Genomic DNA, 24,291 nt, shown 5'->3' with positions numbered 1-24,291 from the left:
GTCATGTGTTCCCTGATAAAATGATTAAGGATAAGTTAACCAATTGAATGAAAAAAAAATATCAAGAAAGTAACCAACCCCAAACCTTCCCCAACTGACCGAAACCATAAAACAGCCCCCACATTCGATGATGCAGCAGCTTGTGCTCCGCCTATTCTATGCGCAACCAGACAACTTCAGACCTTTCAAGGGCTGATAAATAACATCTAAACACATCCTAATACAATCCCATATACAACAGCAATAGCCTGGACGATCCACATGAAGCCTACCTATCAAAAACTCATGAAAACTTGAAGGATCATGCGCAGAAAAATTTCAGCATGCAAATACATGTTTTGATTCAAATCTGTCATGTATAAAAATGTTTTTCATGCATATTCATCATCGGATAATAGTATATAACAAAATTGATGCGTCAATAAGGGTTTAGAAAATATCTTTGCATATATGTTTTCTTTTGTTTGTGTGCACGCGTTTTTATCTTTTTTTTAAAAAAAAACATACCAAATTTAATTAAATGCTAACTAAAAAATTTAATTAAGACATAAAAGAATTAATAATTTAATTAAGACATAAAATAAGTAATAAAATACTAAAAATCATGCTCAATAATTAAATATCCAAATTTTGGAAATTTGCTAATAAGATGTTTAAAATCTTTAGATTCAACTAAAATTTTAAATTTGACTTTAAAATTCTAAAATTCATAATCATTTCAATTAACTAATTTCTTGGCTAAGAATAAAAATATAACATTTAATTTTAGCACCTTAATCGTCTCCGATCTCCTATCCCCGGCCAAGCATCGAATATTTGCCTAAAAAACTAAACTCGAGAAATAACATTAAATCCCATAACATAACCACATAAATATTTAAAATAAATTAAACATGTTGAATGCATCATTTAATCCATTTAAATCATTTAAATTAAATAAATTATTAAATTATACATTCGGCTTACATATATTGGTTTTCTACAATTCCTCCTCCCATTAACAAAATTTCGTTCTCGAAATTAAGGCTTATCAAACAAGTCTGGATAGTGACTCCTCATCTTTGCTTCGGTTTCTCAAGTAGCTTACTCATCGGAATGATTCAGCTACTTAACCTTTTACCGACTTGATGTCTTTGTTCTGTAACCTCCTCTCTTGTCTCTCTAGAATCTAAATAGGTCTCTCCTTGTATGAAAGGTTCGGTGAAAGCTGTAACGGTTCAAAGTTCAATACATGTGAAGGACTCGCCATGTACTTTCTCAACACAGACACATGGAACACATTGTGCATTCCTGGCAGATTCGGCGGTAGAGCTACATGATAAGCTAGTGTTCCCACTCTGTCAAGGATTTTGAACTTACCTACGAATATCGGGCTCAATTTGCCTCTCTTCCCAAATCCCATAACACACTTTGTAGGGTCCAAACTCAGTACACATAAAACCCATGCAATTATTTAATTGTTAAATCATCTATTTAAATTTAAAAGTTATTTTAGCGATGACTGACTTATTTAAATGTATTATTTTAATTATTTATGTTTATGAGATGCACGTTACAATGTTTTTCAAGTTTCATGTTTCAGGAGATTATTTGATGTGGAATCGAGGAAAAGAGACCGGTGACGATTTTGGCAATTTTAAAACATGATATTTTATTTTAAGTTGAGGATGGGACATTCTTAATGATTTAATTAATTTTTAGTATTTTAAAGCCTAATTTGATTATTAGGAGATATTGAGACTTTAAAGTTTTAAGGAATTGTCACTTGTACATTTTATTTTAAATAAAGGATTTTATTTTAAAGTAAGTGGTGAGTTAGTATTTTAAATTAGTTGTTAATTACCAATTTAACACATAATTACCCATAATTACCTACACTAACTCACGCACACACAACGCGCTTTTCACACACCTAAAATCGTTCCACACACACACAATTTCATTCACCTTCATTTCATATTGAGAGCAAATATTAGGGTTCCAAGAAAAGAAGAGCAGCCGCCCCTTTTCATTCATTTTTCCAGCAAGTTTTTGTTGATTTTGTTGCAAGAAAATCGAGCCAAAATCGTCCCGGATCAACCTCGCACCTTTCTCCGCTTGGTATCGCCGTATTGTGAGTTTTTCACATCAAAAGCTATATATTCTTTGTTTTATGCATCGATCTCTGTTATAGTAGATATTTTGATGTATTTTGTGCGTTAAAGTGTGATTATCATGTGGAAAGTTTGAACGATTTTGCAAATAATCGATTCTGAAACATTTTGAGTCCAAAGAAAACGTTTTTTGCTGGTTTTTTCGGTTCCTGTGAAATTTTATTTCGTTTTCTGATATTATTTTCAACCTAAAAAATCGTAGAACTTTTTGATACCTTCAATTTGATATAAAACTTGAAAGTTTGGACGAAAATTGAGTGAGTTATGATCGTTTTTGTGGGAATGCTCAAGCTGCGTTATTCGGAAAATTATGTTATTGATGTATTATTGGAGTTTTTTTGAGTTGCAGGCTTCGTTGGGCATCGCGAACCGCTACCAATGCGTTTAGTCACCATGTGGGATGTGTTTAGGCACCAATTGTTATTTCGTTTCGAGTCGGGATTGACTTGGGAGGTAATAGAAGTCATAGGAAGAAAATGGCGTTAAAGTGTGGGATGTGTCTCACGAAAAAGGTCTGAAAAAGTTCATATTCAATCTGAAGTTGGAAGAATCAAACAGTGAAAACAACATTTGAGCTTAATTATGCATCGGCATCACCTCCTTATAATATGTATCCATTATAATTCAGATATCTTTAAAGTGGTTTCACAAATACACCATTTGGTAGAAAGGCCTCAAGATAATACAACGCCGCTAGCTTATCTTGAACATTATTTTGTAGAGTTTAGATTTTCTACTGAATAAGGGATGTTTTGCATCTGGTTGTCGAGGACCCTATGTTAAAAAAAAATTGTTAGTGATTGATACACAAATTGAAATAAACGTTAATTAATGACAAGTACACATGCATACCTTTACTACTTCCCATATATCTTGTTTTTTTTTCCCTTTCCTTTCCTTGTTTGAATTAACAATCTTACACTCCTTCATACATCAGTAACAGTCAACATATGATTGTTTTATTCACTAAATTAAATTTGACATAAAAACAAAATATTAACTTACATATCCACCACATATTTCCAGTCATCGTAACGGTTTCGATGACTAAGTGATCCAAAAAAATAAACCATCTACTTGTAAGGATCGATGACAGTGAGAATCCAATGGTAACTACGCACAGAACACATAATTAGTGTATATAATTCAATAAACTGTCGAGAAAATAAATTAAATCTGAAATTGTAATTTTACTCACCCAAATGTGGCACCAAAAACTAGTTGATTTCTTGATGCACCACTCAGTCTGTCACTTGCTCTTTCATTCAAGTGTTCGATTTAACCGTTTTTGTCAGTTTGGTCACATATGGCATGTATGGGATCATGTGTGGATTCACAAATCTAAAACTTGTCGGTCTTGTTATCTTTTTCATCTTTTTATAAAGATGCCCTACAATTTCAAACAGAATATTGTGAATATGCTAAATTAATGAAGTTTATACAGCATAAGTGGTAACAAACAAAAGAAGAAGACTTACAAACAAAAGAAGAAGACTTACCACATGTACACAACTATATAATTAGAAGATGTTGGATCCAAATTATAGAAAGGATGACGTCTTCAAGGTGCACAAGTAGTTCGTAATCCTCGTCAAAGAAATCATGATAAAAAACCAGGGATAGATTTTGTTCATCGTCTAGAGCACGTTTACAATAAGAATACAATAGATGTAAAGATCTTGGTACACTTGAAGACAACCAAGGTTATTTATGTGGTCGACATTTTCTTTCCTTCGAAGCTTCTAAAAACATCGAAAATGTACACATGTTAGCTGCAATATTGAATTCTTTATGATATTTAAATTTAAATATAATATGACATTTACCTCATCTTGCATTACTACCAAGTGTGCTGTAGCATCACCAACGATATCACATTCATTTGGAATTGAAAATGGCAAATGTGATAATTTGTTCACAACATTATCAATGGATACGTGCATGCAACTCATGGGTAATGGAACACCATGAAATAATTTATCAGCCGCATTGACATGGACAATTGTAATGTAGGCAACAATATTGGTCCTAGATTCCAATGCCAATGCACCCGGCTTACCCTAGAAGACAAATAATCATGTTATAAATTGATACAAATCATAGTCATTGACAATTGCAATAATCGGCTATCTTTTTCATTGCTCAAAGCTAATACAACCAGAATTTAGCCAGATTCAATCCTAATAAAATACTGCAAAGTAATAACCACAATTAAATATTTACCTGCAAAAAATCAACATTGCTCAAAGCTTTCACGTCATCATCATTCGAAGTTCAATAGTTCGAGACACTCTTTTGATTTTATCGTCACTCGTGGGATGCAACTTTACTGAGCAACTACCTTTTTCTTCAATCTCAAAGTTGCTTGCACCCTTTTTGAACATTTATTCAAGTCTCTGTATGCGTGCATCTTGATCTGATATGCGTGCATTTTGTTCTGCGATGTGTGCATCTTGTTCTGAGATTAATATCTTCGCCTCCATCAAATATTTCTTTTGATTAAGGATTATATGGTCATCAACAAGAGGACTCTTCCATATTACTAATATTAAAGTAGATGCTTTGAGTGATATGACTTCCAACACCTCTCACACAACCAGCATGTTCATGTGAATCCAGTTCTTTCGTAAGGATATCATTTTTTCCCTCTTCAAATTGCAACGTACCCTCGAGTTTTTGTTGCACATAATCATCCTGTCATGCACAAAAGAACAAGATAATTACTAAAACAGTAATAATGAATAAAAATTATTCATTTTCATGTATTGTTTGCTTACAATATTTTCTACTGCCGATTTCAACTCATCGCCTTCATATTGACCCTTCTTATTGACCCGTCCTTTCTTCCACATAATTGCTCGATTTATCTCATCATCGTCACATAACTCATTTGCCTACAAACAATATGTATGATATCAACAAATTTATAAATCACATAGCATGGATTTAATAAACTTTCCGAATTAACTCCCTTTCTCTGCCTTATTTGTTCTGCAAACTGGTCGAGCAAAACTTGCACAGTAAAATCTCCAATAAAAATAAATAAAAATTCAGGCTCGAAATAATCGCAAGTGCACGATGTCAAGTTATAGTAAAACGTATAAGAGTACGAGTATCGATCCCACAGAGATTGATTAGACAAATTTACTTTAAATTAAATTCTTTAATTAATTAAAACGACAATTGAATTACTTATTAACTAAATTAATACTAAAACACTAAATTGAAACAAACACATTAAAAATAATATAAACTAAAAATAAATAAGCGAGTGTTAGGATCTCGGTTCACCTACCCGTCGTTAATTTAATTAATTAATATCGACACTGATTTACGCTTTTGACAGGATTTCCTAAGCAATTAACATACTCTCTCGAGCTATGCTAAACTAATTCTATACGAAAGAATAATAAAATCTCTTTTATTATTTACTAACGGTGAATTGCATGTCGATCTATGAAATCCCTTAGTTTTCGCTCTACTGGACTATGACTACCAACGTGTATCCAACTTCATATATCTATGTAAATTGTAGATCCACGGATTATGCTACTTGTTCCTATCGCAAGTTATTCTCTCGAACTCACCCACAATATTAGATATTATTAAAGTTAGCTAGGCTTTAACAATTCAATGTAAAATAATAGCACAATCAAGAATGAATCAAAAGTCGAGAATTAAATAATCAAACAACGGTTCGGGGTCGGATCCCCTAAATCCTAACTACAATAAAAGAGTAAAGAGAAAACGCTGTTGAGTTCTTGTTCCGGTTCCGTTGAGCTATCGCCTGCTACAGTGCTCTCCCTTCCAAATCGCGGCGCCTCTTCTCGTGTATTAGGTTAGGTGGTTTTGGAGTCCATAAAATTTGGAAACAAATCTTCTCGGATTTCGTCGCTCGCTAGGGCGGCCACTTTTGACCGCTGGGGCGCGTGGTTCTCGAATAAAAATCCTTGGCCGCGTCTTTGGTCTCGCTGGGGCGGTCACTTTTGACCGCCCTAGCGAGAGGTTCGCGCAAATACTCCTCGGCTGGATTAAAATGCTCGCTGGGGCGGTCACTTTTGACCGCCCTAGCGAGGCATTCTCGCTGCTCTGCATATAAAATCCCCCTTTTTGGTCCAATTCCTACAAACAACCACCAAATACACGAGATCAGCCCAATGCTAAATAATGCTAAATGAATGCTAAATTAAACTAAAACAAACTAATATGATGCATGAATGCGACTCAAAACTAACACTAAAAACACGTAAAAACGAGTCCTATCACAAACTTTCTCAATAATTTCCAAGTAAAACATTAAGAGTTTCTGAACAATGTGGTCATCAGAAGGCAGAAAATATCGAACAATAGTGATAAACAGCTGAGGTAAGGATTCACCGTTAAGTAACAACATTATAGATTTTTTCATTGCATCAATTTTCAAATACACGTCACTACTCATCTGCCTACAAAAAATATGTGTAGGCATATTTATTAAAATCATACTTACTATTTCGTCGGCAAAACGTGCATATCCTTTGCGAGACATACAATGGGTATATGTTTTGCTTTCTTCTCTTCTTTTGTTCATCACTTACTTTCTAGTTAATTGAACATTGCCGACATATATCAGATTCCAATAGAAATAATTTGTTATGGTCTATTTATTTGAAAATATCTTTGGAGCCGTATGGAACTCGAACATGTCAAAAATAGACCGAATAGAGTCTAGAATGGCCTAGAATTGCTTGTCTTATTTCGAGATGGCTTGGGGATGTTTCAGAGGTGATTCTAAGGGTATGGATAGTGAGTTAGGTTTCTGGTCAAATTTTAGTCGAGTCCCGAGTCGTGGGGTAAGTCGTAAGTCGCTTGATTTAATTCGAGAGTCGTACGAGTAAGATGCAAGCTTATGGGCTGTTTTGAGTTGTAAGCTATAAGTGGTGGCAGCAGGTCCATGACATTCGTAAATAAATATAACATGCTAAAATATTATTTTTGAGGTATGTAAGTTGTCTTGTGGCAAAATTATGCATGTACGGGTTTGGAAGCTGGAAAACGTGTCCGGGGACCTTTCCAACTTATATTTTATGATTGGTAGTGGATATGTAGTCCGAGGACTGTGGTGATCCTTATCGGACAAGCGCTGTGGTGTTAGTTTGAAAAAAAAATGTTATGGTGCCACATTTCAATGAGCAGAACTCTACGCAAAATGATTAAATTTATGTTATGTCAAGTACGAAGCACATTTTATGATATTATTTATGCAGGGACGACACGTCATATTTATTTATGTCTAAGTTATTTCACGTATCAATTATGTTTAATTTGCATGGTTTTCTTTATTATGTAGTATTTGCTACTCACAGTTTATGCATGCTGAGTCTTTAGACTCACTAGACTTAATTGATGTAGAACATATTGTTGAGGAGGCCGGAGGCATGACGAGCGAGCGAGCTCGGACAGTAGGCAGTGCACGTCCGATGGCCTTGCAGTTTATGAGTCTTTTGGACTTTAAAATTTCTTTAGACTCTGATTTATTTTATTTTACTTATGGTTGGGAAACAAATTACTTTTAGGTACGCTTTGAAATATTTTAAGGATGTTTGAGATGAATAATTTTTATGCCTTAAAATAATCAATATTTGAATTTTTAAATATGTAGTTTTTGAATTTCTTGAGTTTATTTATTGTAATTTTTGAAAATATTAATTAGGTAATTATTAAGTTTAAAGTTAAGAATTATTAATTTAAATAAATAGAAAATTTTATTTTCCGCATGCTTTAAGTGGTAAAGTAGTATGTGTCGTTACAGATTTTGTCATGGCACTGGATGACATGGCAAGAGAACAAATGATTCTCGCAATTATTCCATGAAGCCTATACAAGAAGCAAAAACTTGAAAGATAAATCAATCAATTCTAGCTGTTTGCATCGAAAAGAGGTTGACGGTCTGAAAGTAAAAGTTAATCTGTTAGCAGTTGAGAATGATGATATGCAGAGAATGTTCCAAGAAACGTTGAATGAAAACAAACCGTTGACACTCCTAGTTAACTCTTGGAACAAGTCTCTACTTCCATAGAGAAGATGCATTAATTGAAAAAACCAGTCGATGATAGAACTGGGCAAAGGTTTGACAGTAATGAGTGTAGTACTTCTAATGCAAATACTCAATCATGTTTAGACAAGGGGCAAGTAAAAACGATAAACTTTTCAGATCTAGAACGATATATGAACATTTATTGCCTGATGTTCAAACCAACCAGAATGTAAATCTTGATAACAAAGTCAAGCATCATTGCTTAGGTTACATCAAATTTGAGAGTTCTAAGTCCAACCAGTCATGGCTAAAGGGAAGACAAAATCAAGACGTTCACCACGGCTTGAAATGGTCTTGCAAAAAGTCAAGTCCAACGGATATTATTCTTCGAAGGGAAAATCAAACTGTTACCATAACTGCCGGCTGGTCCAAAGTAGATTTAAATTGGACGGGAATGATGAACGGCTCAAACAACATTCAGTAAGAGAGAGAACACAACACATATTTTATGCACACAACCGCACCCTATTGGTAACAAACAATGAAAAATATGTTTGGATAATTCAAGTGTGAGTCCTAAAATGGTTAATTCATTCATTATCCAACTATTCGTGGGTACCAAAGTATTATCTTGATGATTGCAGGTACAAAAGAAGAAGATTATTAAAGAATATATCCGATTCTTGGACAGTGGATGTTCGAGGCACATGACCGGTGACATCAAGCTATTTTCAGAAGTGATTGATTACAAATGATCAAAAATTACATTTGTTGATAATTCTAAGGATAAGGTCGTGGGTAAGGGTGAGATTATCCATGAAAAAGTAATCATTAGGGATGTGTTGGTTAAAAATATTTGTTACAATTTGATTAGTATAAGTAAGTTATGTGATAATAGGTAAACTGTTGAGTTTCAAAAGCACTCTTGCACTGTCAAATTTGTAAATGGTGACATCATGCCAACCGATTTGAGAGAACAGAACACTTATAAAGTTATCTTGGACAATGATAATCTAAATGATCCTACATGCTTTATTGCTCTGCATGGTAATAAGAACTCGCTTTTCCATAAACAACTTAATCATCTAAATTTCAAATATATTGTCAATCTCATTAAACAAAAAATGGCAGCACAGAATGCGACTACTTGAGTGCTAATGGGACGGTTGTTAGGTACATGAGTCCGGGAGGTGCGTATCTATCTGCTAGTGTTGTCTCACATACTTTAGAGATAAGTCTTCACATTTTCCTACTGTCGACCATTTTCTAAGATAGACAATATTACCCATTAAGATCTGAAGTCACTGTTTAACGACCTTCCTAGCCAACCAGATCAAGCTGCATAATGTCAATATATTGATGCACGAGAACTTCCTACGAGGTCACCCATCCTAGTACTACTCTCAATAATGCACGCTTAACCCAAAACAGACCGCTGCCCAGTTAATCAAGCTCATCAGAAGTTTACAAACTAATATAACCTCTATTGTGATTATTATTAGGAGTGAACGAGGTAGTGAGTTCACAATCAGACTCCTCTCAACCTATATAGAAGATAATGTATCAAGCATGAAATTTCGGCCACTAGATCACCTCAACAAAATGGTGTGCTGAGAGAATAAACATGACACTCAAAGTGGCTGCTTGAACCATGCTAGCAGAATCTGGCATGTCTCAAAGGTTTAAGGCAGAAGTTGTCAACATCGCATGATATTCACGAAATAGACCAATTATTAACAAAAATCATGGAAAGAATCCTTATGAGATCTGTTGAGACATCGTATTCTCGCACCCAAGACGCAGCGGAAGTTTAAAAATTTTGTTCTTGGGCGTCGTGTGTTTAAAACATTCATAGGGCGTTTAGGATTATACCTTTGCGTTTTAAACGCTGGACTCCAAACTATTCCGGTTTGAGGCGGATATAGCCCTTCTAGAAAATCCCTACGAACGGCTCTTCAACTTTGATCTTCTAATTTGGTCCAAATCAGGAACTGAATTCCTTGTTTGGATTGCACTAGTAATCACAAACGATTTGTGCGTTGAGATAGCAATCTCCGAATCTCCAAAATCCAAAGATTGTGCAACGATTAGAAGAAAAACCAAAAGGCCAACAATTTTTCTTTTTCCTTTGTTATGGCCGAGAGCTATCTATCAAGGGGAGGAGAGTTTTTTTTTTTTTGTTTTTCTTTTGTGTGCAAAAACTAGGTTAGCAATTATGAGTCCTAATGGTTTATTTATAGAGTGAGACTCCTAATCTAATTAGGAGTCCCTCTCCCACAAGGACTCTAATAATTTCAATATATTTAAACTCCTATATAATTAATATATAATGTATTTATTAACCTTTAATAATACATGATAATAATATCATATACACATATTTTATATCACCATATAAATATATACATGTATATGTATATTAAATTAAATAACCATTATTTAATTTATAAACTAACTCCTTGGTTAATTTAATTCTAGACTCTTCTAGAATATTTACGGGAATTTATGCATATTAGTAGTCACCACTACTAGCACAATCATTTAATTAGTAAATTCCAAATTCACTAAAAAAATGATTCCGAACTCATTATAACCCGATCGACGATCCGAAAGCGCCGATGTACCAAGGATACAAATCTTGTTCATATAATGAAAATCAAAAATTTCGAAGATCAAAATTTTCATTTACCAAATTTAGAACTTACCATATATCGCAGTTACCATATTTGGCAGCTGCCAGTTTTAGTGAACTCCTTCACAAAACAGGCAGTTCCACTCTCCTTCTTATTTAGCAATCATGCCAACTTCCATTTCTTCCATCCTATGGAATCATCTCATAAACTCTTTTATAAGCTTCTTGTTTGATATTCATCAAACTATAGTCGCCAAATTACAACTCCTTGAAATTCGACTATCTCAACGGGAACACAGAATCCGATACTTGTGTGACCCTCAATGGTTCATGGATACAGCTAGCCGTGGGTTCACATCTCCATGTGATTCAGAATAAAATTATTTCTTATTCGGGTTTACCCTAGTTAACCCCATTCTTTTCATCAAATCCTTGATCAAGAATGTCAGAACTCATTTCTGATTGCACCCATCGGATCATGGTAAGAGCGTCTAGTAGCATCGCCCCATGATCCCCTAGGTATCACTGATAGTGCCTGCAAGAACCTTTAGTCATGGTTAGCGTACAGTACGGTCCCTTCTACGCATATATCCCGATCAAATCTGCTAGTATTGGTATATCGAGAGTTGCATATAATTTGATAACGATGCGATTTATCTTTGAGTATTAATAGTGGCATGGTATGTGCAAATAGGAAAACACCTTTCCCTAAAGCACATTTATTGCTCTGGCCAGAGATTCCCTGCACTATTAACTCATCAGATCACATAGGATATCTTTACCCGTAGGTAAACGGTGAATCCCCAACTACAATGTAATTGCTCCTACGTATTTCGAAACTACACCCAACCTCGCCACCTGATGACCCTCGATGGAGTCGGTAAACAGATCAAAGTGCATGCTAGTACGTGTAGCCCTTACATTATTGTCCCGGGTCATAGGACTAATGGTGTACAACCATAACTGCGAACTATTCCACTTGATAAGTGGGAAACACTTGGGTAGTCCGAGGGAGGGTTGTTCAGTGCATCATCATATGATCACCCATCTGTGTGAATGGACATCTCCATGCCCTTGCCAATGAAACATGGCGTTTACACCACAGATGCTAGTCTCAAGCTCGAGCGACCTTTATCATTGTTTTAGGCGGCTGATTAGTAGGAACCTGTTTAGAATATACGGTACACTTCCTAATGAGTTTCATGATCTTACGTTGCGACGCAGACCTCATGGTACCTATTGTATATCCAAGGACTTTATCTATGCAGCTTGCATGGGTATACAGATAAAGTATAATGCCATAATCGAATAAATCTTAAAATATTATTAAAACAAAGATTGTTTTACATTAGAGTCAATAAAGCCCGAGCCACAAGTTGGCTTGCTGGGCACCTACTCTAACAAGATCTGGAAAGGCAATATCATACTTTCGGATCTTTGTTATAAAAATGGAAAACACATCTAACCGATTTTGATGCTAAATCTGTCAATGGTGTCTTTTAAGCTATTCAACAGTCAGTAAAGCTTATAGATCCTATAACTGTAGAACTCTGGTCATTAAAGAATTTGTGCATGTAGTATTTGATAAATCATTTATCTGACATGATAACAATAGTAGGAATGTGAATAATTTAAGTAAATATTTGATGCTACTAGCAGTGATCGTGAGATAGATTTAAGAAGAATGACTAGAATAAATTTTGATGAAAATCAAGTTGTCCATAAAGAAATTGTACAAAATCAAGCCGTCCTAGAAACTGAGTCAGTGGACAATCACCAGCCCAAAATTCATCAAGAAGAAGATTATGTTGAAAGCAATGAATATTGAATTGTTCAACAGCCAGATCCAATCTATTTGGACCAAGATTCCGATGAAATAAGAATTATCCACTCGAGCTAGTCATCGATAACACAACCGCTAGACTTGAGACTATTAGGATATTTCATGAATTTGTTGCATTTAAAGATTTCAAAGTATATCAAAAGGATGTTAAATCAATAATTCTAAAACGGTTTTCTTAATGAGGAAGTTAATGTTGAACAACCTCTTGGCTTTGTTAATCATATTAATCCTGGCTATGTGTATAAACTTGATAAAAATTTATGTGGTCTAAAACAAGCCTCTCGTACATGGTATGGTACTTTGACTAAATTCTTGATTGAGCATGAATTTGCAATTGGAATGGTCAATAAAACTTTATTTAAATTTGTTAAAGGTGTTAATGTTTTACTTGTACAAATATATGTTGATGACATCATGTTTTGCACAAATAATCCCAAATTGTGTGAGAAATTTTCCAAGCTAATCAGGAAAATTTTGAAATGAGTATGATGAGAGAACTCATGTTCCTTCTCGAGATACAAGTCAAACAACTAGAAAATGGTATTTTAATCAACCAAGCTAAGTATACAAAGATCTACTCAAAAAGTTTGGTATAGAGAATTGTGATGTTTCCACAACCACTATGAGCTCTTCAATCAATCTAGAAAATATGAAGGGGGGGGGGGGGGGGGGATATCAATAGACATCTCAACAGACAATGAAGCCGCTGACATCTTCACAGCCTATAACAGACTCTAAGTTTTCTTAATTACATAATACTCTCGGTTTAGTTGATTTAAAATAATGCATGAATTTAGGGAAACATATTTCGAACTGATATAACAGTGTATTAAGTAAGCGCACAACTTCAACCTGTCTGGCTGAAATTTGTGGAAACTTAATATTATCATATGTTCTGACAGTTTCTTCCTGATACATATCAATCAGTTATCGAACGGTCCAATTTTTAGATTTCAAAAAGTTCAATTTTTGAATTATTTAATATTGCACATTTAATTGTCTGATATTTACTTTTCAATTTTTAAAATTATTTATTTTTAATCGAAAAATATCAACAGCCTAAAATTTGTTTTTCAAAATCTTAAAATCCTCTAACGATATTCAGACATGTGGACTGACATGTCTTTCACATCAGACTGTATATATGATTCAAGTTTACCAACTTTATTTATTTCCGATCAATCGGATAATCAAACTTTTGGCATTCTTTCATTTTTATTCTCTTGTTTTTAATCGAATCTGTAGAAAAAATTTCAAGTCGTTTTCATCAAATCTATCAAAAGAAAAACTTCTCACAAAACACTATAGCCGTGAATTTTGTTTCTGTACTGGCCATGAAGTATGAGCCCATGGTTATCATCTTCAAGATGCTCAAGGATTCAGGCCTCGGGAAGTTTCTAGGATACAGTGAAAGATGCTCAGATACAATCCTGAATGAACTTTTCTCTATAACCACGATGGAACATGGATCTATTATCTACTCAATTCAGGGAACTTCAATCTATATTACCCAGAAGTTGTTTGCGGAAATGTTTGATCTGCCAACGATTGACATTACATCCTTCTCGACTCTTCCAGAAGGTAACTTTGCTAATTGGAGGGAGGAAATCTCACCCTCCAGCTCTTCTGTAACGCCTCAAAAATTTAAAAGTCCACGTGAACCACATGCATGCAAAAGTATCAAATTTCCTATTTATTCTAATTAAATTATTTTAATTGCATCTTGTAATTATAGTAGGCATGTTTACATGTTTAAAATATGGTTTTCAACTAGAATGCATAAAACTATGTTTTAAAGGCTATTCGAAATGCAATCGAGGAACGGAGATCGAGGGCTGAAAAAAAATTTTTTATCAAATAATTGTTTTTCATTATTTAAAATATGGCACATGCTATATGTTAATTTTCGAAAATGATGTGTTTGGTGTGTTTTTATATGCCGATACGTATTTTAAATGATATTCGATTTCCGACCAAAATATGAATTTTTCGAGAGCTCGGCTAATATTTTCACGAACTTTCCTTAACGAAATATTTTAAATATTCACTAATAGGCTTAATGGATCTATTAAACCATGCTAATGGGCCTAGGCTTATACTAGGAGTTTTAAAGCAAATAAATAAGTCACAAACCCTCCCCATAACCCCAAAACTCACGTCCCCTTCCCCTCAAAAATTACAAGGACTCTCCCCATCAGAATTCAGCACAAACCACACGTGAGTAAAGGAGGAAACGCACGCCTTTGAGAGAAAAGCAAGCATGGGTTCCGTTCGTCTCAGTTCTTTGCATATCAACTTCATTGTCGTGCGTAAAATACGCAAAAGCACGCCATAATCTTATTTCAAACATTTTTCACACCATAATACACGATTGAAGCATGTTTGCATGAAAAATATGTTAGACTTTTAATTATTTTTGTTTTTATGCCATAGCATGTATATAATTCAAGTTTTTTGTGATCCAAACCATGTTGTGTTGTTACTTGAAGGGCTGCCACCTTAGGGACACTAAAAAGGATGAGTTTAGGAGGGTTTGAGGGCCTAGATACGTCAACATAAGGGATGGAGATGGGAGGCACCTAGGCTGAACGTATATAAGAGTCCTAGTGGCTAAGGGGTCTTCGCTTGGGGAGTCCTGGTGGGTTACGGGTTTCAGCTACTGTGGGGCGTAACTAGGAGACCCAAGGGAGGCTGTACAAGGGCCATAAGTTGGCTTCACCATGGTTCGCTCGAGGGGCAAGGCCGATCGCGGGTCATGGGGGTGCCGCGCACATGCTAGTTCACGGGTTGAGGGGCCAAGGAATTTATGGCTTCTAGGGTTGGTCCAGCAGGGTCCTTAGGTTTTGAAGCAGGGTCCTAGGTAGTTAAGCTAGGGTCTGGTCGGGGTGGACATGGGCTGGAGCCGTGGATTGTATGGCTAGGGAACTAGGTTTTCTCGAAACTAGAGGGCATGAAGTTCAGTAGGTGTTCTAGCATGTTAAAGGGACTTATTGGGTTTGAATTGGGTCATGTATGGTTTAGTTAGGTGTTATGAAGCTTGGGTTCAAGTTTGGTGAGATTTGGTTAAGTTTCGAGTTCATACGAGTCAAAACCAGGATATACGTCTAAGTTGTCAAAATGAATTGGGAAATTAGTCGAGAGGCATAATTTTACGTCTAAAAAATATTTACGGGTGTATTTTAAGGTGATATGTTAAGTTTGGAATGATTTGGGGTCGTCGGTTCGAGGTCTAAGGATAAATACAAAAAATTATGCTTCTAGGGGTAAAATAATCATTTTACACCTAAAAATAGTAGACGTCCTGGTAGTGCCGTGAAGGCTGAAAAATATGTTAATATGTTTATTTCAAATGTTTATGAAAGTTATGATAAAACGTTAATGCTAAAAGATATGTTGCATACTTGATTTTAAAAGAAAAATGATTCATATATGCATGAATTTTTATAAGTGATGAAAATATGAAACGTTGGAGGAGTTGACGTAATTATGACTAATACGATGATTATGATGATACAATGATTATGATGATATGTAAGGCCAAGGCTCAGTTGACATGTGAGAGTGTCGCCGATGTCCCAGCCGCCCAGTACTTTGTTTACACGTAGTTGGATCCATCAACCTTCAACTGATACGAAAGTTACAATTAACAATCTGAATTAAATAAAAAGAAAAACGTATACGTATATGATGAAAAGGGAAATGATTATGATGAAAAGAAAATGTTTATGTTTATGCATGTTCATGAAAGCTATTTTAAGTAAAAGTATTTTCACTGTTGCATGTGATTGTATATGTATTACTTGTTATCATGATTATGGTTTGCTGAGTCAATAGACTCAGTAGGTGTGCTAGATGCATGTGAGCATGATTTGGATGGAGGATTTGGTTGTTGATCTATTTGGACTGAAGGTGCACACAACCGGAGGACCGTCGCTAGCTTTCCGCACTTACGATTATGATTTATGATTTGCGATTATTTAAAGATTTTACGACTTTTATATATTTTTCAGAGATTTAAGAGTTTATGATTTATTTTGCAAAACGCTAAGTTAGGTTTGGTAAAATGATTTGCGTTCTTATGTTTTGGATGCTATCTTTTGGATTTTCAAATAATTAATTGGTGAGTTTATTTTAAAGGATATCAAAAATATTTATATATTTATGCATGGTGTTTTCGGCCAAGTGGTTTGGAAAAAAATTAGTATATTTTAAAAAAAACGAGTAGTGGACGTTTCATCTTCACTCATTGCTCCCACCAACCAAATTAATTGAGATATGAAGGTCGATTATAGGCTACTTGTAGATATTGTTGTTCTTGTTTGCTATCTATTGGAAGGAATTCCAATCATCGGGATTAGTTGTTCTCGTCTGCTATCTATTGGAACAATCAAAGGCAAAAGTGGTGGATGTTGTGAAACTTCACAAAATGAATTTGTTGGACTGGAACATTGTAGAGCCATACCGAGTAAAGAATACGCCAACAGGTTCCATGCTATTAGTAGTCAAGATTGAGATAGGTGAGGAAGAAAAGAAAAAGAAAGTCTCGAAGCAAGCCAGGACACCTGCTAAGGAAATTGAATGAAAATTGATTCACTCTTCAGATTCTAAAGATGATCGAGATAAGTTTCTTCTCAATCAAGTATTCTTCGACAAATAAAAGAGTACGGAGAGGCCCAAAATCTAGAGGATAAAATTGATTAAGCACATCAACACTCCTTTGGTTCCTGCCCCAATCCCAGCCGTTTTCATCTTTTCTCTATCATAAGGATTAACAATTCCCGAGCGTGACATCTTTTATTCTCTTTTTGGGCTACATCTGATCGATACCAAGGCTAAAAGAAAGGATATCCTTGTTCCAGCTAAAACATTGTTCAATGTGCAAGTTGACATCAACCTAACTATAGATCAGGTTAATCAAAATTCCAAAGAGAAAATGGTAGAGCTCAATCATTGTGTAGACTTCCGAACCTTTGTACATTTTTTGTGATCCGGAAGGCAAAAAGGGTCAAGGAAGTTGTTGCCCTGGATAAGAAGATGTCACAATTTGACTTTGACCAATCTAAGATGGATCCCTCCTCTCCCATGCTTCATGACCAAATTGTTGGAATAGAAGGAGTTCACAAGGAAGCAGTGGACACTACAACAAATTTGTTATTCAACAACTGTCAAACAACAACGATTTTATTGGAAAACCGTTGTAATTTATATTTTAAGAACGATTTTAACAAAAACCGTTGTGTATTAGCGGTTTTTTCCAAGCTACGACAACGGTATATGAGAAACTGTTGTAGTTTTGCGTGTTTTTTCGTAGTTACAACAACGGATTTTCAGAAACCATTGTCTTATTTTTTAAAAACAACGGTTTTATAAACCGATGTCTATTAGCGTGTTTTTTTGACAAACGACAACAGTTTTATTAAACCGTTGTCGATTAGCGTGTTTTTTGGACAAACAACTAAGGTTTTAGCTAACCGTTGTTAATTAGCATTTTTTGTTGGAAAACAATAACGGTTAGCTATAACCGTTGTTGATTAGTGTTTTATTGGAGAAATGACAACGTTTTTAGCGAACCGTTGTTAATTAGAATTTTTTTTGGAAAAAGACAACGGTGTTATATAACCGTTGTTGATTAGCGATCTAAAATTTTGTTAAAATATATATTATTAAATACATATTTAGTTAGAGCCGTCAATTTAGATTGTTCTCGTCGAGTTAGCCCATACTGCCACATAATTTAAGTGAGTTGGGTTGAAAAAATTTCAACCCAAAAAAAGGCGAGCCTAGGCTGGTCAACCGCGCGGGACTAGGTGGGCCAACCCAAGCGGTCCGTGGACCTGGAAAAAATAATATTTTTTTGTATTTTTTATATATGATAATATAAGTATTTTTTAATGACATTTTTGAATATTTTTGTGTTAATTAATTTGTATAAAATATACAAGTATGAAATCAATAATTAAAAATTTTATTGATATTTTTTTCCATAAATGTTTATTTATGAAATGAAAATTTAGATATATTATAATGGTTTATTATTTTATTTTTTTGTTTTATTTTTTTAGTCTGATCTGCGAGTTGTCTCGTCTGACCCACAATTCACCTTGGGTTGGGTTGGGTTGAAGATTTCCATCCGTCGGGATTGTGGGCCGGCCGACCCTTCCCGCCAAATGACTGGTTTTTTGCGAGCTGACCCGCCTCATCTTGGATTGGCCCGTCTGATAGCTCTATATATAATTGTAATTAATTATCTTTTAATTTTGCAATTTTAAAATTATTATTGATATGTTAAATTTAAATAATTATTTATATCTAAAAAATTTAAAAATATATTATATTGTGTGTTTTATAATATCAAATATTAAAATGGTATCAAATACATTTGAAGTTTAAATATTAATATGTTTTTAAATTATCAAGATCGGACTAAAAGAGAGACTTAATTAAACTCAATTATTGGTGTGAATATAAACCTACAGCTGATGTGTTCAACGAAGAAAAATAAAAACCTAATTGCTTCATCTCCCTCGCCATCTCGTCTTCGCGCCTCCTGTAATCGTAGCTCCGAACACCGCCTCAGCTAGATGAAGACGTCACCAGCTCGAAGCAAGTTTAACAGAAGGAAAACAAGCCCAGATCTAGCAAGCGCGAGCCTTCTTTGCTCGGTTGTTCCAGTGCGCGCGATTCCAACATATTTTAGGTGAGTTTGTGCTTCGATTTCTTGGGTGTTTTGTGTTTAGTTGAGGTTGTGCTTCGATTTTTTTGGGTTTTCATTGTATTAAACCTCTTATATTTCATGAGATCGCGGCTAACTATATTGCAGAAGCTCATATCATTTTCCCATGTCTCTAAACCTTCACTGTTAGGAACATATATCATTACTGTGTTGGTTCATATTGTGAAGAAATAGAGATCGAAATTACAGAAATTGGGGGTTGGCTCTATGAAGGGTTCGTATGGTTCTAGAAGAGAAGGAACCGTTGGAAGACTAATCAATTGGAGAAGGACTATGATGTCTTGAAGAGCCAATTCGAAGCACTGAAATCAGATAACAATGCCTTCTAGTTTCAAAACAAGATACTTCAACCACAAGCCATTTCATTTAATCATTTACTTTTCACTTCTTCTTTAAATGTTCTTTAACTTGTCAATAGGAATGTAAATGAGCCGAGCCGAACAGTATCAGGCTCGGGCTCGGCTCGTTAAACTATTTTCTCGGCTCGGGCTCGTTACGAGCCTTTGGTTTGAAGCTCGGGCTCGGCTCGTTCGGAAGTTATGAAGCTCGGGTTCGGCTCGAGCTCGGCTCGTTTATCTTGTTTAATGAGCCTGGCTCGGGTTCGGCTCGTTAAACAAGCTCGTTAAGCGAGCTCGTTTCTGCTCATTCACATTAATAATATAATTTTTAATGGCTCATTCACATTTTTAATGGCTCGTTAGCCTGGCTCGAGCTCGGCTCGTTAGTGGCTCATTCACATTTTTAATATAATTTTTAATTTTTAATTTATTATTATTTATCATACATAATTATTTTAATATTATAACTCATTAATTATCTCAAATTCGAGCTCACGATCTACCTAAACGAGCCGAGCTCGAGCCCGAGCTCGTGAACCACTTAAATGAGCCGAGCTCGAGCTCGAGCTCACGAGCCAGCTAAACGAGCCTAGCTCAATTTTGAGCTCACGAACCTATTATCGAACATGTTCACGAGCTAACGAGCCGAACATCATTAATCTCAAGCTCGGCTCCACAAAATTGTCGAGCCCAAAATAAGGCCTGGGCTCGGCTCGATAAGCTTAACGAACGAGCCCGAACGAGATTTTTAACGAGCTGAGATCCGAAAAACTCGCGAACAGTTCGGTTCATTTACATCCCTACTTGTCAATGTTGAATTTGCTAAATAACCCCATAATGTAATCAGCCATAGGATCTTTAATTGTTGAGCAAGTTGATTAAACCAAGTTGGTAATTTGACTAGTTTTTACTGTTTGATTGCAGTTATTTTACTAGTATTTACTGCTACAGACCAATTTCAAAGGTGGCAAGCTATCAGGAGCAAGCTTCTTTGATGCGGATTTGAGTTATGGTTGTTTTTCAAGTGTAGTTGTGTCACGTGATGGGCCTGATATGAATTTTTCATGCTTTATGTGCACAAAATTGAAGGTGACAGTGGGGTAGGAAATTTGCTTACTTTCAAGTTTACAGACGGTAAAAAAGTTGCGGCAGAGATTTCTTGCAAGTATGTTTCTGCGTATTTATGAATTAAATTAATGTCATTGTTGATAAAGCCATTGCCACGAAAATACAGCAAATGAAGCTATGTAACACAACCATTGTTGATAGATTCATCACAACATTGATGTCTAATTTTGTTGTTTACAACTATTTTGAACACCAACCTAACAGTATTTTTACAACTGTTTTGAAGGATTTCACTCATTGTAGGTTGGTTAGCTGTACGTATAATGGACAAAGATTGGATGTCAAAGAATAGGTTGTCACATGAATATGAGGCTGGGGTGGAGTATTTCTTGCAGTTTGCATCACGAAACGCTAACAATCCGAATGCAATGCCTTGCCCATGTGCAAAATGCGGTAATCTAAAGACGAAAGATATTTACACTATAAGGGCTCATTTGTGTTGTAATGGTATAGATTTTACATATCAAACATGGAATTGGCATGGCGAAAGATCTATGTTCGGGAACTCAATGAATGATAGTGATCGAGTAGGGCAAGATGAACGCAAATATTTTACCGAGGAACCTATAAGTATGATACATGATGCATATGATAGTTATGCTGAGAATCCAAACCAATTCCATAAGCTACTTAGAATCTTACCATGAAGTCATCAGACAAGCGACTGATTACAAATGAACTCCAATAAGCTCAAGTAATACCAAACCCAGTAGGTGGTTCTTTCAAATCCTTAGTTTTATCCCGCTTGCTAAAAATGAACTTTTGAGTGAGAAAAGCTTTATACTGTCGCCACTTGTTATTTGAAGAGTTCAGACATCCCTTCTTCCAGCTTTGATCAATATTGTACGTCAGCTGTAGAAGTCATATTAACCCATAACATTAAACATATCATAACCATATGAAAACTAATTAAAATAGTCAAAACATTATAACTTACATTAACCGATTCCCATATTAATTCTTTGAGTTTGATAACTTAACTTTACATTTTCTCGAACAAGAACTCCAATATAACTTTGCATCTCACCTACAAATTCTCCTACTGGTTGTCCCAATTTACTGAACCTTACATCCTTTCTAATTCCCTGAACCCTTTGCCTAACAAGCCTATCCAAACGTGTATGACCTCTAGATGATCTTGTTGTTTTGGTCTCTGTACATTCCAAAACTGTTTTTCCCCCACAACTATTGTCAGTGGCAGAATATGCAGTATTCTGTTTAGGCTTCTCATTCTTTGACATCCTGCAAGCATTTACCATTTGCTAGGAAATCACAAAAATGCACTATGCAACGCATGTCATAAAAAAGTTAGTATTCACTTCTTTATTTTTCTTTCTACGTGAAACTGTAATGTGCAGAACAGTAAGGGAATGTAACCTATTATGCTGGTTCAAGTCATTTAGGATTGCACTTAATTATTGTCAACCCAATACCCATCACAATCTTCACGAATGCATGGCGGTTCATTTTCATCTATTCCATCAACATCCATTGATATAAACCCTCGTGTAAAACATTGATAGTGGGTTACAACATTTTCCAATTCATCACCATTCATGTATTCAATGTACTCTCTGGTGGGACTTGCAAGTACAACATGCCATGCAAGATCTTCAGGATCTTCAATGTAAAACACCTGCTTTGCTTGACTGCCCAAGATAAAAGAGTCAGACTTGAATCCAATTATCTTCAGGTTTACCTACGTGAAACCAAGATCATCAACTTTAATACCGTTAATATTCTCAACTCAATTACATTTAAACATTGAAATTTGAAACATTTGGTAATCAAGTTCCCATATTTCTTGAATAACTCCATAAAAAATCATGTCTGACGCAACTGGATTTTTATCCTTTGCACTAGCAACTTGCATTGTCGTTGCGACTAAGCGTACTCCGGAATTTTGCACAACTCGTATATCATCTCGCTCTTTTGTATGATAACTGACCCCATCAATCAAATAACTAGAGTACTTTAACACTTGTTTGCTACGTCTGCGCGCTATCCACTTCAATCTTTCTGAAATTTCACGATTGGAATTGCCAACTGCACTTGCAACCTACATTTCAAAAAGTACTAAAATGTATCCTTAAGTTTTAAAAAATCCCATAATACTGATATTTAGACAGCTTACACTATCACGTAACCAGCTAATAAATGTTTGGTTATGCTCATCTTGTAACCACCTTTTGTATTTAGCCTTATGAGGAAATTTTGCATCAAAATATGTCATGTGTTCCCTGATAAAATGATTAAGGATAAGTTAACCAATTGAATGAAAAAAAAATATCAAGAAAGTAACCAACCCCAAACCTTCCCCAACTGACCGAAACCATAAAACAGCCCCCACATTCGATGATGCAGCAGCTTGTGCTCCGCCTATTCTATGCGCAACCAGACAACTTCAGACCTTTCAAGGGCTGATAAATAACATCTAAACACATCCTAATACAATCCCATATACAACAGCAATAGCCTGGACGATCCACATGAAGCCTACCTATCAAAAACTCATGAAAACTTGAAGGATCATGCGCAGAAAAATTTCAGCATGCAAATACATGTTTTGATTCAAATCTGTCATGTATAAAAATGTTTTTCATGCATATTCATCATCGGATAATAGTATATAACAAAATTGATGCGTCAATAAGGGTTTAGAAAATATCTTTGCATATATGTTTTCTTTTGTTTGTGTGCACGCGTTTTTATCTTTTTTTTAAAAAAAAACATACCAAATTTAATTAAATGCTAACTAAAAAATTTAATTAAGACATAAAAGAATTAATAATTTAATTAAGACATAAAATAAGTAATAAAATACTAAAAATCATGCTCAATAATTAAATATCCAAATTTTGGAAATTTGCTAATAAGATGTTTAAAATCTTTAGATTCAACTAAAATTTTAAATTTGACTTTAAAATTCTAAAATTCATAAATCATTTCAATTAACTAATTTCTTGGCTAAGAATAAAAATATAACATTTAATTTTAGCACCTTAATCGTCTCCGATCTCCTATCCCCGGCCAAGCATCGAATATTTGCCTAAAAAACTAAACTCGAGAAATAACATTAAATCCCATAACATAACCACATAAATATTTAAAATAAATTAAACATGTTGAATGCATCATTTAATCCATTTAAATCATTTAAATTAAATAAATTATTAAATTATACATTCGGCTTACATATATTGGTTTTCTACAATTCCTCCTCCCATTAACAAAATTTCGTTCTCGAAATTAAGGCTTATCAAACAAGTCTGGATAGTGACTCCTCATCTTTGCTTCGGTTTCTCAAGTAGCTTACTCATCGGAATGATTCAGCTACTTAACCTTTTACCGACTTGATGTCTTTGTTCTGTAACCTCCTCTCTTGTCTCTCTAGAATCTAAATAGGTCTCTCCTTGTATGAAAGGTTCGGTGAAAGCTGTAACGGTTC

At 35.0% G+C, this 24,291-nt stretch overlaps 1 long non-coding RNA gene across 1 annotated transcript; it reads left to right on the top strand.

Annotated features, from left to right (window-relative positions):
* Positions 1–19,113: 19,113 nt before the first annotated feature.
* On the top strand, positions 19,114–21,736 carry LOC140833109 (uncharacterized). Its single transcript, XR_012118291.1, has 3 exons — positions 19,114–19,341; positions 20,640–20,880; positions 21,070–21,736. It is a non-coding gene; the product is annotated as an uncharacterized lncRNA (long non-coding RNA).
* Positions 21,737–24,291: the final 2,555 nt, after the last annotated feature.

The sequence above is a fragment of the Primulina eburnea genome, chromosome 5 (assembly GCF_022965805.1).
Source record: "Primulina eburnea isolate SZY01 chromosome 5, ASM2296580v1, whole genome shotgun sequence".
Lineage (NCBI taxonomy): Eukaryota > Viridiplantae > Streptophyta > Magnoliopsida > Lamiales > Gesneriaceae > Primulina > Primulina eburnea.
Note: the sequence above shows the minus strand (reverse complement) of the source record. Positions and strands in the feature narration are given on the sequence as shown.